The sequence below is a fragment of the Natrix helvetica genome, assembly GCF_964273705.1.
Source record: "Natrix helvetica genome assembly, chromosome: Z".
NCBI classification, from domain to species: Eukaryota; Metazoa; Chordata; class Lepidosauria; order Squamata; family Natricidae; genus Natrix; species Natrix helvetica.
In genome coordinates this window covers 57188229-57199641 of record NC_138554.1, presented here as the reverse complement: position 1 = coordinate 57199641, position 11413 = coordinate 57188229, and the positions used below count along the sequence as shown (strand labels likewise).

Below are 11413 nucleotides of genomic sequence, written 5' to 3'. Positions count from 1 at the left end.
AGAGAGAGAGAGAGAGAGAGAAACGCGCCACCCTTCGTAAGACTTACGGTCTGACTTGGCAAACGCGTGGCGCGTGCGCAACCGTGCCTGCGCGCGCAGATCTAAAGAAGCGCGAGGCGGTGCCACCCCCTCCCCACACCACCATCACTTCGTTCATTGGGGAGCCGCGCGTGCGAGCGGGTGGCGTGCGGCGCGCGCTCGCCCTTTGCTTCTCTGGTTCCTCCCGCTGTGTCGGTTGTTTTGTGAGGAGGAGCAGAGCGGCTCAATGACTGAAGAGGGGGGAGCGCCCAGCCGCCGCCATCATCACCGCCTCCGTCCCATCAGCAGAGCCCCCCAGTTGGCTTGCCTCTGAGAAAGACGTAGTGAGCCGCTCCTTTACCGAGATGTGGTGAGGCAGGCTGGAAAGACCCTCCCCCCCACACCTCTGCTTCGCAACCCCTCCCCCAAACTTCGGGATAGAGGACGGGAAGGAGGAGGATTCGAAGTTGCCGCGCCCCGAAAGGGTGCTTGGACAGAACCCGACACCGGAGTAGGTGAGCGAGGAGGAAATCAACAATTTGGGATTCATTTCAGCTGACGCCCTGCCTAGGTAGGTAGGAAGGTAGGAAGGAAGGAAGGAAATTGAACGCTGGATGGGTGTGCCATACTGACCTATGCGAGGTTGAGGGGAAAGAGATTCTGTCATCGTCCTTGATTCTTCTCGTTCCCTCTCCCACCATTTCCACATCGCTGTGTATTGATGTGGAAGGAAGGAACAAGGTTCCAGGATATGTATAATAGTGAACGTCTACATATTAGTGTAAGCTTATAGCATATATTATACGGTATTTTGAATCAATGCTTTAATCTGCTACATAAAGCTATTCCCAGAAAAGGATACACGAATTTTTAAAACATTGCTTCTTTTTGAAGCTTCCATGTTCTTACTATAAAGTGATCTGAGATTGGGGATACTATTATGTTACTGGAATGAAAAAACTATAACACATTAATGGGAATAGTGATATTGCTATGCCTCCGGAAACATATTTTGTAAACAGAAATGCCTAGGCTTTTAGGAATCCTGTCCTTCCAACCTGTTCCAATACTAATTTGTCATTGCAAAACTTACAGAAAAGAAACCCAGTGTGTTAGTGTGTTGTCCATGCACTGGAAGTCTGATATAGGAGACACAGGGAGTGAATCTTTTGGTGGTGGGAATCTTTTATTGGGTGGGGAAGTGGGTTTCATTTATAAAACTGTTGGGACAGGAAATGGTAATTGGTAGTTTACTGCTATCAATGCCAGAAAATTGGATAAAATGGTAATGTTTGAGAAAACATTCTAATTCAGTATTCACGTATAAGAGATTACGCATCTCAGACAGAATGAGGGGTTGCAATGTATTACCAGTTCAGTAGAATATCATAGGCTGTTTTTACTGTAAGTATAATATTTTATAGATTAAAATGTCAATGTCAACTGTGTATGGAGAATACAAGAGATTTTCAAATAAAGAACATGATATATATTGGAATGCAAAGGGCCATCTGAGCTATATAGATATGACTTCATTGAAATTGTGAAATTGCCTGTGGGCCACTTTAAGACTTGTTGATATTTATGTATTTAAAACAGATTTATTAGGCATTTTATATTGTCATTTACAATAAATATCCTAAAAGTACTAGTAAAATTAAAACATTAAAATTTAATCAGTCAGCAATTACCATTTCCTGCCCCAACAGTTTTATAAATGAAACCCATTTCCCCACCCAATAAACTGGCTTCAGTTTAGAAATTTATGTTTTAAGGCCTTTTAAAAGATGTGACAGTATCAGTTCACCAGAATTACAGAGTTATTTTGGGATCTCTGGGGCTACAAAGAAGGTTTAATTACTTGTCATCATCTGATGCGCCAGTGGAAACTATAGGTAGAAGCCTTCAGGTCACCTCAATGAACCATGGAAGGAGCTGGATTAAAAGTGTTCTCTGAGGTAATATTGAACTTAACTGTATGCAACAATTTATGTTTAGCAATAATTTTGCAGTTAATGTAATACTTTTGTCATAGATACTGTATAATTGTATAATCTGTATAATCTTTTTGAGTACCAAATTTGGAGATAGTACCATGTAGAACACATTTAAAAAGTGCAAAACATTTAAAAAATATGTTTTACACAAAGTATGTGTTGGAACAAAACATTTCAACTCAAAAGGCTTACGTAGATGTGTCCTCTGACGGGCTTGTGCAAGTGCCATCTGTGTATGCGTATATAAAGACAACTAGGGCAGTCTTTGACATACAGTAGCTGTGAAAGCCTTTCGAAGGATGTGCCTAAACCAGTGTATTAAAACAGTGATTAACTTGTGCTAACACGGTTAAAATGTGTTTTTTTTGTGAATAGTTCAAGAGCATATTAGAATCATGTAGCCTGGATTTTACCAACATGAGTTTTCTAAAAATGATGCAGTTGTTGTAGCAAAGGGATTGTAAATGCTCCTATTCCTGGAAATTGAAAATAAATCTGGATCCAGAAGCTCCTCCAAATTATGATCCAATCCAGAATAAGGAAATCTACTTTCACTTACACAGTGGGCTTTCATTTTATCTAGATTTACTAGTATTCTCATTTTACAAACCTTACAGACTTTAGGTGGCTATTCAGAAGAAATTTTATTGAAATTTTATAGAGAAATAGACCTGAGTGGTAGCACCTTATTCTTGAAATTATTCATGTGATCATCCACTGGTTTATAGTGAAGGATAATCTGTATGTTAATAATACCAAATTGCGTTGCTATATCCTGAGCTAAGCAGGAGATTGTGTGGCACTTAGTCTGGTAATTCTGAAAAATTAGACGGGACAAAATACCACAATGAAAGTTATGGCTCTATCTGGCTCTATGTTACTTCCATCTGTAGCTCTAAAGAAGCACATGTAAATTTGTGGTTACTCCTGGGCTTACAGTTCCTGCAGGAACAACAGGTGGAAGACCTGGCTAGGAGACTCTTTGCCTAGTCTGTTTGGTGCACCAATTTTGAATTGCTTTGGAATGCAATTGGGCTAATTGCATTTAAATTTACAGTTTGCTAAAAACCTTTGGAATTGTTTGTCTTAAGTTGTGTTTAAGATATAGGTAGCTTCTCATAACCAACTGCCCTATACAGTGACTGTTCCAGGTTATGTCCGCATGCTGAAAAAGTAACTACAACTGGTCTTTGCACTTATTGCAACATATTGGCAGTCATGTGATTGAGATTCAGACACTTTACAACTGTTGCAGCATCCCGTAGTCACATGATTGCCATTTCCATGCTTCACAGCCAGCTTCTGACTATCAGTGGAGAAGCTTGTAGTAAAATTGCAACTCATAGTGATGTGATATTTGCTTAGCAACCATGATGGAAATGAGGTCACAAGTCTGTAATGGATATATGATATTTTGCTTAATGACTCCATTGCTTAGTGACAGAATTGCTGGTCTTAATTATGCTCAAGGTCCTGGTCGTTAAGTGAGGTCTCCCTGTATTTAGGTTTGAATGTGGCCCTGGTGTCTGAAGTTATTATGCAACTTTGTTAAATAATTTACATATGAAGAAGACATTTTTCAGTTTTGTTGTGGGATTGGAATTGTATTTGAAAACTGATAATTTTAAAAATTGTTTTGAAGCAAAATATTGATTCTCAACATTCATAATTGATCTGTTATAAAAGTTGACTGAAAATAATGGTTTCACCTGATTCTAGTGGGTAAATCAAGTAATAGTAGTAGTAGTAAATCAAGCAATATCAGAAATATAATTTAGTAAAATGTGTTGATTCAGATTATATTGTTTTTCTAGCAATATAAATAATTGGGAATGAGACCATTGTTTCATTCTGGATAATTCTCATAGACTGTATTTGCTGAAATATATATCTGTTGTCAGTCTACTGGTAACTTAATCAGAAATAATCAATTTGAGGTTACTGACATGAAAACAGTTATTCTCTTTATAAAAAAAAAGAATCTCAAGGAAGAATAAATATAAACATACAGACCAGTGGTGGGTTCCTCCCGGATCGCACCGGATCGCGCGCGCTCCCTTTCAGCGCTCCACCTGGCTTGCGCGCTCCCTTTCAGCGCTCCACCTGGCTTGCGCGCTCCCTTTCAGCGCTCCACCTGGCTTGCGCGCTCCCTTCCGGCGCTGAAACCGGAAGTACAGTTTTGCCCGGCCCTGGCGAAGCAACGACGCCTGTCTGCGCTCCACCAGCTCGGCTGGGAACGGAGATGTTTCCTCAGCGGAGCGGAGCGCCTGAAAAGTCTTTTCAGGCGCTCCGCTCCGCTGAGGAAACATCTCCGTTCCCAGCCGAGCTGGTGGAGCGCAGGCAGGCGTCGTTGCTTCGCCAGGGGCGGGGCAAGACTGTACTTCCGGTTTCAGTGCCGGAAGGGAGCGCGCAAGCCAGGTGGAGCGCTGAAAGGGAGCGCGCAAGCCAGGTGGAGCGCTGAAAGGGAGCGCGCAAGCCAGGTGGAGCGCTGAAAGGGAGCGCGCGCGATCCGGTGCGATCCAGCAGGAACCCACCACTGATACAGACACAACTATATGTCACAAGTTGCCAATTGATTTTGGAAATTTCTTCCCCACCACAAAATATGTGGAAGTAATACATATAAATGTGCATACATGTGAAAAATGTGTAACAGAGAGGTCATACTCCATAATGGGCAAGACAAGAAAAGTAACCTTTGTAAGTGTATTTAATTGAATTAACAGAACCCTTTTCAGTTCAACAAAGCTAGGCTCAACAAAGAATGGGTGATGTGGGTTATGATCTTGAAAATCTTATGTGGCATGGGCCAAGTTACCTGTGGAATTGTCTTTGTCTCAGTCATTGTCCCATCTCACCTGGTCAGGCAGGGAAGTATGTTGCAGACCCCAGTGGTTGAAGAATTGTGACTTGAAGAGCCCAGGAGGAGAGCCTTCTCCAGGAGGAGAGCCTTCTTTGCAGTTGCCCCTTCCTCTGGAACATTCCCCCTCTCCTCGAGGCAAGGCAGGTTCCTGCTTGACTAGTCCTTTGAAACATCTGAAGATCAGGCTCTGCAGACATCCTTGGGGCTCATACAAGAGTACACAGCCATGGGGCTGTTTAGCGTCTTGAAGGCCTTCCCAGCTTTTACATATAATTATATTTAGCTTTTATGTTTTAGATTTTAGTTGTACACTGACCAGAATCACTCTGTGAGGTTTTCTAAATTTGACATAAAGAAATAAATAAAATTGATTGCCCTTGTGGATAACCTTTGGAAGGCTTGGAACAGAGATGATGTAGCTGTCCTGGCTCTCCTGGATCTCTTGGTGGCTTTTGACGTTATCAAGTAGGATACCTTTCTGGTCTAGCTTTGGGTCTTAGGAGGCATGATTTTACAGTGATTCATCTCCTTGTAGGATCACTTCTAATCAGTGCTGTAGGGGGAAGGCCCAACCTTAGGTTTCTGCATTGTGGAGTGCCTCAAAGCTTTGATCTCTCACTTCTCCTTTTTTACATGAAGCTGTTGGACAAGGTTATTTGTTGTCAAGGGGTGCAATATCACTATGCTTATGATAATTCAATTGTATTTTATCACCTCTACCTGATAAAGGAGATAATACTGTTTAGATGGCGTCCCAGTGCCTGGAGATTGTAAGGGTCTGGGTAGGGAGGTGCCAGCTTAGAACTATCCTAGTAAGGAGGAATAGCTCTGGATTTTTAAATCCCAGGCAAAATCTGTTTGGGTCTTCATGGGGTTGCACTTCCCTCCACAAAGGTGGTGTGAAATTTGAGGGACTTCCTGGAGTTGTAATTCTTGTTTAAGGAGCAGGTGGCAGCCATAGTCAGGGGAGTCTGCACAGATTGTCTTCTATGCCAATTGCACTTATTCAAGGCATGGAAATTCGACATTGAGCTGCCCTGACTCTTTCTGAGTGCAATTCTGAGTGCTGATTATCATCTTTAAAGCTTTATATGGCATAGTTACAGTATATGTGGGAGTACTTCTCCCTGAGAGTATCTGGCCATCCCACTAAGTTGAATAGAGTAGCTCCAGGTCTCTTCCTTTTAATACTGCCATCTAACGGACCTAGGAATTATGCAATTTCTGTGGTGGTCCCAACCTTGCAGAAGAGCTTTCCCTTGGCAATCTGACAGGCCCTTTTTACCTTCCGGAAAATCATAAAAAACTGATTCTCCCTCAGGTACTGGGGTAGAATGCAGTAGAAGCCTATAGTTGATTCTCTGGAGCTTCTTAGGAAGTTGACTGAGGTACTAGGCTTTAGATTTTTAAAATAATTTTAATTGTGTGTGGCTTTATTATTGTTGTGAGCTGCCCAGAATTGTAACATGTGGAATACACACACACACACACACACACACAATTGTTTACAGTTAATTATACATTATACAAAGGGTTTTCTTAAGACTAGGAAGGAAAGAAAAGAAGAAAAAGTTCTGTTTTAAAAATTATAGAAATTCATCAGGCAAATAATCTTCAGTGACATTTTTTTCAGCAGTAGCATCTGCAGACATTTGCTCCTCTGCCCATTGGCTTGCTTTCAACAACCTTTTTTTTATTCTCCATATTCTTGAATTAATAACTTTTTACCTTCCTTTTACTTATAAAGGTAAAGGTTCCCCCGCACATAAATGCTAGTTGTTTCCGGCTCTAAGGGCGGTGCTCATCTCCATTTCAAAGCCAAACAGCCAGCATTGTCCGAAGATGTCTCCGTGGTCATGTGGCCGGCATGACTAAACTCCAAAGACGCAAGTTACCTTCCCACCAAAGTGGTCCCTATTTTTCTACTTGCATTTTTATATACTTTCAAACTGCTAGGTTGGCATGTAATTTAAAGGCACTAATGTAAGGAAAAAACATAAATACATGTTTTAGTAACAAGTTTTAGATGGTATACTGAAAATGTTAACTGATTCTCTTTAAATGATGAACGTACACAGAAGTAAAAACAAATCTTAAGTATTCTACAGTTAAAGTAAATTTTATTGAAATGGCATTTATTCTGTGTCATTGAAAATTTATATATTTCTATTTCAAATTCTTGTTTGGAACCTGTCTTCTGTTGTTGTCTTAATTTTTTTAGACAAATCTCCCCATAAGCCTTATAATAGTAAGTGGCAGTCTACAGATCTACTTAGAAATAAATTCCATGGATTAATGAGATTTACTGGAACATATTAAATCAATAGTGAATCTACAGAGTTCATGGATCCACAACTTGTAGGCAAATAATGCCACCAATTTTGTGCACTTGTTTATCTATCCTGATTATCAGTAGTTCAATTTGAAAGTCAGTTGTACTTATTTTAAACATACTGATTTTAAGCTTATTTTAACTAATTTAATTTTGGGGAAATTTATTTGTTGAAGCAGCAATGTTGGGTTTGGGATAATGAATGTATCCCGAAATTAATTTTTTTTCTGAAATAAATGCTAGCAAAATCTTAAATGCTTATTGATCAAATTCTGATAACTAAAACATTAAAGTCTGGATGTTTCCAACATTATTTCCTGATATTTTTATAGAGATACAACCAAAAGAGCTTTACAAGTATCATGTGATATAAGCTTTTTAATAGATAGAACTGTCATATATAGTGACAGTTAAGACAAAGGTAAGTTACATGGAAGAGTTAAGGAAATGTCTTGAATCTTTATGTATGCATGTATGTATGTATGTATGTATGTATGTATGTATGTGTGTTACAACCCCTGGTATGCCCAAATATGGGAGGGAGCTCACTACTCCCTCTTTCTGTCCTTTGGCTCATTACAGAGGACCATCCAGGCAGAAAACCATATTTTTATTTTTAATGTTGCCTTTTTATATTTGTGTTTTATTTGTGCTGATAAATAAATAAAGGGAGACTAGTATAGATCTATTTCAAGCTATTTAGCTCTCATCAGCTAGCCATACCCTTACTGGGATTTGAACCAGGGCTGTATTACATATTAGGCAGATTTGTTAGCCACTAAGCCACAGACTCTCCTGCTTATCAGCTAAGCCAGGGAAATAGGTATGTATTTGTGTTACAACCCCTGGTATGCCCAAATAGATCTATACTAGTCTCCCTTTATTTATTTATCAGCACAAATAAAACACACACACACACACACACACACACATATTTAAACAAACACGCATAAACAAACAAAACAAACAAAAAACATAAAAACCATCCTCCAGTTACATACAGTATGTCAATTGGTTACAAAATGTTTGTGTTTCCTCACCATAGTCTTCACTTGCAATTTATATAGAATCTCATATTATCAATCTAATATATATGTATACAATTATTATCATTATTAAACATTCATTTGACTATACCTATTGTTACATCCTTTTATGTGAGATATTCTAAATTTAGAATAAATTTATATTACGGCATTTCATTACATCATCCTAAAACCATGCAGTAATATTACATCTTTATATTGTATTCTATATAAAATTGTTTATCTTTGGTTACAAAACTTTTGTGCATCCTCTCCATAGTCCTCACTTACAATTTACTTACAATTTATATAAAATTGCATATTATCAATCCGGTGTATATATGCATTATTATCATTGTTAATCATTTATTTGTCTATAACTATTATTACTTCATTTTGTGCATAATATTCTAAATTTGACTAAATTTAAATTAGTTTTTATTGTAGCATTTCATTACATCATCCTGTAGCCTTCCAATAGTAGTACCATCTTATATCTCTTGCCATTTGTAGTATTTGTGTTTTAATTATTTTCTTGGTACATCTTATATGGACTTTTCTTGGCAACTTGTAAATCATTGCATATCTTGTGAAAACTCGAAACCCCTCATCTGTTCCTTCCATCAACTTCCCTTTGGTTGTCACTGATGCTTCTGCCAAAGTTTCTATCATTACTTCTGCCAAGTTTTCTTCCGTTTCTTCTTCTATATTCTGGAGTCTGAGGTAAAATTCTAATCTTTCAATCTCCCATTCCAATATTCCACTGTCCAACCACGCTCAATCTCCTATCAGTATCACCAATTTTCTTATCTCTTTGCTCATATTGTTTTTCAATTTTTTAAACTCTGTCCTCATATTTCATCATCGTTTGGTAAATATTCTCAATTTTTCCATCTATTTTTTCTGTTCTTTGTTCAATATTCTCCATTCTCTTTCAATGCTCTCTGTTCTTACTTGTGTTTTTTGAATTTCTTGCATAATTATCTGCAATGTCACTTCCTTTTTTTTGTGCTGCGCCATTCCTCCAGATAGTAAACAACTACCACTATATAGAATCCAAGGCTTTTTAAATTAAATTCCAAACAAATTCACTGCAATCTTCTCTTTTTCATGTCAAGGCTTTCTTTCCACTCCAGTCTGCAGTCTCCAGCTACTGATAGTACTCCGGAGGAGCACATGTATAAACAATCTGTGCTCATCCCGTTATCATTTTCACTGAACAAGCTCAGAAACCTTGAAATGTAGATCAAATGTTCAAAGAAAAAAAGAGAAACAATGTTTCCAAGCCTCCAAGTGGCAGTAATACTTCTTTTCCTCTACTTTTCCTCCCCTCTTTATATTCCAAACTTAAGGAGAAAAGAAAAGTTCTTTAAAAAAATGCAATAGAGTGTTGAAAAAAAGAAAAGGAAAGTAAGTCTTAATCAGTATTTAAAAAAAAGAAAAATAGAAGAAAAAAAAACCCGGTTCAGTTTGAAAAGTAAGAAGCATTTGTAAAAATTCCATCAATCTAAAGATTAAAGAAAAATAACACACTAAGTTTGACTCAGGCTTAATCTCACCGCTTAACCTCTTCTGTCTTTAATTTTAACTTTACTTTTGATCTTTTTGGGTGTTCTCTAATAATAAAATTTATCTCACCAATTCGACCCACTTTCTCCCACTTTCCTTCTATTCTGGAGCTGTCCCAACTTTCAGCAGCTTTAATGGCTGCTTCTCTGGAAAAAAGGGCTTCTCCTGGATTCTACCAGGGACTTTGCGACATCCCTGGGATCGGCAGGATGTGCCCTTCTCTATCACCGTCTCTACGGGATGGTTTAGGTCCAAAAGGACTGTCCAGCAGCAGAGATATCGACGGCGATTCTGGAGCTCCAAGATCGCACTTCGTATCATCGCGAAGTCAGCTCCGCCCTCCAGAAATGCCTTGAATCTTTTGATTTCCCTCAAGTAACACAGGATTTTTCGCTGGGATTCTGCAAAATTCTTGGGTTCCATGAGAGGTCACAAGGAGTTCCTTGGGAGATGATGATTTACTTGTAAAAAACAGAAACCCCACAAAAATGCTCTAACCTCCAACACTGAGATGACCTGTGGAACTGTACAAGCTGAGGAGAGAGAAGTGAGCAAGAAGAAAAGAAGGAAGATGCAGCAGATGGTGAGAGAGCATAAGAAAGTCATTTGCCAGGACCTCCATGCTGGAGCTCTTCTTGTTAGTGCATATCTCTGTTTCTACAAGAACAGTGGCCTGGCTTCTTCTCAGGGCAGGTGCAGGAAATCTAGGACTCTGCTGGTTCAAGCACCAGTGGCAGCAGCAGCCATCCACAAAGGTGTGTGTGTGTGTGGGGGGGTGAGTTGCGGGTGTAGGAAGAAATTTCATTCTTTATTTTTATTTTTTTTTAAATTCACATTTTTTAGTTTAATACATTTATGCAGGCCTATATGAATATAATAATTTTGCAACTTCTGGCATATATCTAAGCCCCTAATACAGAGGCACTTTGAGGCCTGAAAAATACTTCAAGGCTTAGAAGTTGAGAAAGACTGCATCAATTAGTCACAAGTAGACATAGTAACAAAAATCACTTGTTGAGTGTGTTACAGGAGATGTACAGCAAACAGTATATCAAGAAACGTATAAGTAAACTCAAGTATAATTACATAAGGAAGAAACCACAGGTAAAACAGATAAAGGAGTAAAAGAGTTAATAAAGGAAAAAAATGAATATAGCTTTTAAAGTAATAAAGGCAGGAAAAGTTACCAATTCAAAACATCTATCAAACTTCAATTACATCTTGGATTATGGTTTGAAAAAGAGCAGCTTGCTGGTAAATAAAGCTCACATCAATTTCTACTCTGTAGTTGCACCTCAGGAGGAGTGAACCAATTTACCAACACCTTTTTTGGACAGTAGGAGATAATTTAAGACAATTCAGTTATCTAGGCTAGGTGGAGGTTAACGTATAGAAGTTAAATACTTTTTTTTTTGGGGGGGGGGAATAAAAGAAAAGGCCTAAATTTTGAAGCTTCTTGTCTTGGCACAGAATTTAAAAGATAGTAGCGTTTGCATATGCCTACATTAGGAAAGCACTTTGAGAATGCAGAAATAATGTTCTTTTGTAGCTTATTCAAAGACAATTGAGTTAGCAAAGAAATGGGATACAAATGTCTATTTAATAAAAA

General features: G+C 38.6%; 1 protein-coding gene across 7 annotated transcripts in view; it reads left to right on the top strand.

Moving 5' to 3' along the window:
- Positions 1 to 38: 38 nt before the first annotated feature.
- Positions 39 to 11413, top strand: part of TANC2 (tetratricopeptide repeat, ankyrin repeat and coiled-coil containing 2) — a gene marked incomplete at its 3' end in the record, with an annotated part of 370267 nt that continues 358892 nt past the window's right edge. For 4 of the 7 annotated variants that reach the window (XM_081933706.1, XM_081933707.1, XM_081933702.1 and 1 more), the window contains exon 1: positions 39 to 533. Of the gene's footprint in view, positions 602 to 661; positions 800 to 11413 lie in introns of those variants that run through there. The other 3 variants (XM_081933703.1, XM_081933704.1, XM_081933705.1) reach the window with 3 other exon arrangements.